Raw genomic sequence first — 6,351 nt, forward strand, 5'->3', positions numbered from 1 at the left:
AAGAAGAAAGCAAAATAAGGGTAAGACATAAAATGCTGCTGGTGGTAAAGCTAATGTCAAAACCACACACACACACACACACACACACACACACACACAGTATACACTGAGATCAAAACAATCGCATTGCAATAAGTGGCCTAGGAGTTTATCTCTAAGCTAACAGAGAACATAAAAATGCAATCATGGCAGCTGATCCATCAAACAATTTATAGGGTCCATTAGATAAAAGCAGCTAGTCCTGACATGAAAACTGAAACAAAATCCTCTCATACAATATAATAAAATACTTATCAATAACAAACATACCAAAAACACAGTCAGAATATTTTAGGGCCATTTCTTGAAGTACTCTTAGATATAAGTTTTATTATCATGATAAAGCCCAATTCTACCAAAGAGGTGAAGCTAGTTCACAGTTATAGGGGTTAGCTCTACACTGGCATAATTAATAAAGGAATAGGTTTAAGACTGTGTGGAAGTAAGAATGGATGCTTAAAGTATGATAAATCTTCTTTAAAGGTTAATTCTCTCATTTAGACTTTGACAGCTATAAGGGGCAATGAGTTTGCTCTCTAGGCTCTGGACTTCTGCTCTTTTGTGTTGTTAGTTAAAAACCAGCCCCTATGCCTTAACAGTAGAGGTAGGGTTTTATAAGACAGCATTTTCATAAAAATCTTACCTTACAAGGACATATACCTAACTGGAATATATCCTGCATCTGCTCAGGGATTAATGAAGAACAGGATCAAAGTTTTCCTTATGCATTTTTTTGGATCAACGTTGATATTCAGACCACAGCATTGTCGAGATCCCAAAGTTCTATTACATTTAATTTTGCTCCAATAAGTTTGGCCTGGAAAAATGTCAACATGATTATTAAAAACTTCATGTATTCATTCATTCAATAAATGTCTATGAGCCCCTGTTATGCTTCAGAGCCTCTTCTAGGTGCTGGAGAAATAGGGCACAAAACAGACAAAAATCCTACCTTCAAGGATCTCACCTTCTAATGAATACTGGAATTAGTCACAAACAAATTTCAATAAAACATTCATTGAATATTTGGTTTTGAGAAAGCCTATTTCTAAGCACAGCCTTCAAAATAAACTATTTTAAAAGCTAAACTACATCTCATTGTCTAACACAGAGCTCTTCTTAAATTTAGTATCTTTTTTGTGGTCATTTTGGAGACCAGGATTTTTCTTGTCATTTTTATGTTATCTGAGGAAATTTTATAATATATTTTTATTAAGGGACTTCCAATATGGATACTTACTACAACTATACAAAGTCATTACTTTTGCAGCATTACATTAATGGTGGCATTATGTAATATTCTTGTGTGGCATATTTTAATATTTTATTCAATATTGAAAACTGAATTTTTTTCAGTTTTTCAAGAAACTCATCTCAAAAGTCTGTTTCTAATAACAAGTGCTTATCAAATCTGACAGTTTTGTAAAACATATTTCATATTTTATCTTCTGTGATTAGTTTTTGCAAATTAATGCTAATTTCTATGTTCTCTATGTCTGGTGTATACATTAAATTCTTATAAATCAACCAAATAGGTGCTTCTGTTTAGTGAGAAATTGACATTAATCAAAGATATTATCAAAGAAGTGAGAAATAGATTACAATTTCATTAAACTCAGATTTTTAAAAAGATACCTAATTCATAAAATAATACTGGATTATAATGTGAAATAATTTAGAAAGAGTATTTATGCCCAGATTTATAGACTAAATTGCACTAGTGCTTCAAAGAGAGTTGTAATACTCCATTTTGTCTATTATTTTGTAAAAGCTATATCATAAATTATATAACTCAAGCGTCTTGGAAACTATATAATTTATATGAAATAGTTCACATAATAGTATTAGAAATATGCTATATTAATGCAATGTTTTTTTAGGAAAAAGAGTTTTTAAGTCATGAAAATGGACGAAAATAGGAAAGATCACTGAAGGGATATAAAACAGTCTCCTAAAGCACAGAATGCTATAAATGTGATTTTTTTTGGTCACAGCTATTTGTCATAGTAAATATTTAGGTACATTAATTTAAAGGACTGTATATAATTTAAAATATGGCAAAATGAAGATCTATTAAGTGAATATAAAAACTCTCAAGGGGGCTTTATTATAGGCAAAGTGGTAACTAGGTGAATTTATAAGTAGGAAAACTGGCTCTTTTAAGGCAGAATTTTTCCAAAGACAAAAATGCAGACCAGATAAAAAGGAAGCAGAGATTTACTAGAGCAATTATGAAATTTGAACTCATATTTCATATTTTTAAATGACACCAAAAAAGATCTTTAACAAATGAGATAGAAGGAAAATAGCAATAGCCAACATGTGTTGGTGCACTGAGCCCTTAGTTTCTGTTCTAGTCACTTTATATGTGTTTTGTTGTTGTTTGTTTTGTTTTTAGACACTGTTCATTTTCTGCCAATCTTATTTCCATTTTGTTTGCATTTGTAGAAGAATAGCTTAAAATCACTCAGTCCTTGTTCCTACCCATTCAGTGGCCTGAGCAGTGGGAGATGCAGACCAGTCTTCAGGGGCCAGCTGGGCGTTCCAGTCTTCAGTAAGGAACTGCTGACTAGGCATCAAGGGCACGTGCATACCTTCAGACCAATCTGTGGCTTCAGGTTGAGTAGCAGTGAACTCAGGAGCTGGAGCCCTCCATTTCACTCTGACATTCCTCCTTAGTCTCAGGCTTTTCAGCAGAAGCCTGCTCTTCTTTTTCAATTTCTTTAGGATCTCTGTAGAAGTAGAGATCAGGCCTGACCTCCCATGGTTTTTCACAGGAAATGGTGCCACACATGTGTAGAACTTCCGTGACCAACATCCACCACATCAGACCTACTGAGGTAGCTCCCTTGTTGTTACAAGAGATAGCAATGTCCACATAGCACAGAGGAGAGTCTGTGTTAAACAGCAGTGCTAGGCAGGTTAACATAGGACACCTCTGTGAGAGGCTGGTGGTCAGCTCTGGGATCAGGAACCACCAGAGTCCCAATTCCAGGCAGGCTGTCAGGATCTGGTTAGTAAAGGTACCAGGAATAATGCTGTCAACAATAGGAGTGGCTCCAGTAGCAGCAGCAAATTTCAGCACAGCTTGCTGGCCAGTATTCTTGGATGATATGACACTAATGTTAGCTGGGTTTTAAGTGCAACAATTGTAGGACCTGCCAACAGAAGCCTCTCCCTGGTTCTCTTCAGATATATGGTGTAGATGCCATTACTTTTCCTTTTGTAAATGTACACTTCTGTTTGGAAGTCAAGTTTGGTGCCACCTAAGGGGATTCCTGCTGCAAGACATTTGAGGACACCCTCCTCCTTCATTTGCAGGACATCAAGGGGTCCAGACATTGTGAAAGTTTCCCTTTAAGTTACAACGGGAACTCAAAACAATGCAGCAATGTCATAGGACTCCTCCCTGGGTAACACTGGAAAAGAGACTCATTAGTCTTCACAACCCTCCAGAATCAGCTCTTTTATCATCTCTATCTTGCAGACAAAAGACTGAGTCACAAAAACTCAGAAAAGCTTATTTAAGTTCGTCAGCTAGTAAGTTGTACTCAGATATTCTGGATCCAGAATCACTATGATATGCCTATTATAGCAAATATTTTTTAAAATCATATTTAAAATGAAAAATAGATACATATTCTGTAAGTTTGTTAGATACTAGTGTCTATTATATCTTGTATCACTCAGAAATTTGGAAATGATAGGAGAGATGGGGAAAAAAGGATGGAAGGTAATTTCATAAGTGATAAATCACTAAATTCTACATCTGAAACTAACATTACATTGTATACTTAACTAACTGGAACTTAAATAAAAATCTGGAGAAAGAAAAATAAGTAAATAAATGATAAGATTGAAAAAAATAAAATAGAGAAAAAACTATTTAAACTGTCTCCCTAAAAAATTTTTGGTGTGCAGATAATCTAAATAACTGAAAATCATTTTTAGTAGTTTCTGGTTATCTTAGGGACATATGTGTTTATGAATGCACACACATGTATCCTATAATGATAATATGTTACATGTACATATATGAACGTACAATGTACATAATACATTGAACATACACATATATTTGTGTCATATATAATACATGCCATGATGTATATATACATATATACTTATGCATATATCAATACTTATAAATCTTCAATAAATATATGTTGACTGAATGAAAGAATGAATATGTACATACAAATTTTTTGGAAGCTATACATGCACTGTTCAAAGACCTCCAATAAAGAGGCACCTGGGTGGCTCAGTTGGTCAAGCATTGATATGAGCTCAGGTCATGATCTCAGGGTGGCTCAGCTCTCAGCTGGAATCTGCTGGAATTTCTCTCTGTACCTATGCCTCTACCTCTCCCCTTCTCATGCTCTTTCTTTATTTCAAATAAATAAATAAATAAATAAATAAATAAATAAATATTTACATGAATCCACCCAAAGCAATACAACAGCTGTTACCCAAAGAACAAGATTTGCTGGTGTTTTTTGTGGGGGGAGGGGCCCTATTTTTATTTTTGTTTGGTCAAAAGTCTCATCCAATGAATGTCCAATTCCCCAATTAAGTACATGGAAAACCAGAGCATCACCACAGTCAGATGATAAACACAACTACCTATATTTCTTACTTTTAAACTTAAGTGCCATCTTCCATCAAAACTCTTTCATTTACTCTGTAGATTTCTCTTGACAATCATGCAGCCATAATTTAAGTAAGTATTAAAACTAAAATTCTCTTAGAAATAATCTTTCTCCCCACTCTTTTTTTTGCCTTTCAGTAATTACTGTACCTGTGGGTAGGTGGTATAAAGGCTATGAAGTATTTTAACAGATTTTTTTGGTTTCATGATTAACTGATACAAAACTAAAGTGTTACCCCTCTTACATGTAATCAAGTAAAGATTATAGTTTTGATTAGCCATTGAATAAGTCCAGAAACATAATCAGATACTTGCCTATTTTGTCAACCTCTGATTTAGAGTCTTTATTGCAATTGAATGGCCCTAATCGACTAACAAATAAGATATCTGATTTAAGTAGACAAGAAATGAAATGGTTTTGCTATGAAAAGTTTCCTTCTCGCTTATGCAGAGATGAGTTAAAACCTTCTTAGTGGTCCACTAAAGACCGTAAGCATTTGATATGTAAGGAAAGATGATTTTCAGTGTTCTAAGTTAGAATCTTTATTTTATCATCTCTTTTTCTCGAATCAATCAAAAATATTTCTTGGACTCTTGCAACATAAAGCACCAAAGGAGGAAGAATCATAATCTCTACCTAGAAATGTTCATCTCATTAGAAAAATAATGCTACTAGATAAGAAAAAGTAGAAAATTAAAATTTCTATTGAAGTATAAAATTGTGCCATACAGATAATAAATCTTCATTTTCTATTTTTGTCACTCTCAAGATCTTTTTATTCTTTTAATAGCTCCTCTACCTTCAAATATTGGGTATATTTATGGCTAATTTTTCCACCCTTTTCTCTACACACTTCTCCAATGACCTCATGCTTTGCCATAGCTATGAAATCATACAGATTTAGTGCTTCCTGAATGTACTTGCCCAGTACAGACCTCAGACATGAAGGCCTGCTGACTATTCTATACATCTGCTTAAATAGCTCAAATGTTCCTAAAATGTAGCCTCTCCAAAACTGATCTCTTGATCATCCTTCTCCCACACTAAATCTGCTCCATCTCTAGATTTCTCAATCTCTATACTGCTAAAGCCAGAAGTCTGAGAATTGTCTTTGATATCTTACCACTTCTCCTTGACTCCTATATTTAGTCCATTATAAAGTCTTGTTAATTTGACTTCCAAAATATTACTTAAATCCATTTATATCCTCTTATCATTCTGATTGCTTACCTGGCCTCCCAGCACTTGTCCTTTTTTGCCCTCCTCCCTCCTCAATCCATTCTCCACATGGCAGCCCAAATGACCAATTTAAAATGAAAATCCCATGATGTTACTTTTTCTTAAGTCTTCAAGAACTTCCCAATGTTTAAGATAAAGTATGAGTAAAATCTAAATCATATGACTTGCCACCTTTATGCCTCAAATAAAATTGTTATTTTTTTATAAAACATTATAATTTGTTAACTTTCTTTTCAATGTTAAACATAGTTTTATTTGGATTGTTAATATATTTCTTATGGGCAGTTTTCATTTTTGTTTTGGTTTTATTGGATTGTCTGTTTATGCACCCATACTAGACTTTAAGCTTCATGAAGCAGGGACCATGTCTCCTTATACACACGATCTCATTTAATCCTCAAAATAACTCTATTTTATTTATTAT

General features: G+C 33.8%; 1 pseudogene across 1 annotated transcript; it reads right to left on the bottom strand.

The window, feature by feature from the left end:
* Positions 1 to 2,502: 2,502 nt before the first annotated feature.
* LOC308340031 (small ribosomal subunit protein uS2-like) lies at positions 2,503 to 3,381 on the bottom strand (annotated as a pseudogene). Its single transcript has one exon. The product of its transcript is annotated as a small ribosomal subunit protein uS2-like (transcript).
* Positions 3,382 to 6,351: the final 2,970 nt, after the last annotated feature.

This window comes from Martes martes (assembly GCF_963455335.1).
Source record: "Martes martes genome assembly, chromosome: 3".
In the NCBI taxonomy this organism is placed as follows: domain Eukaryota; kingdom Metazoa; phylum Chordata; class Mammalia; order Carnivora; family Mustelidae; genus Martes; species Martes martes.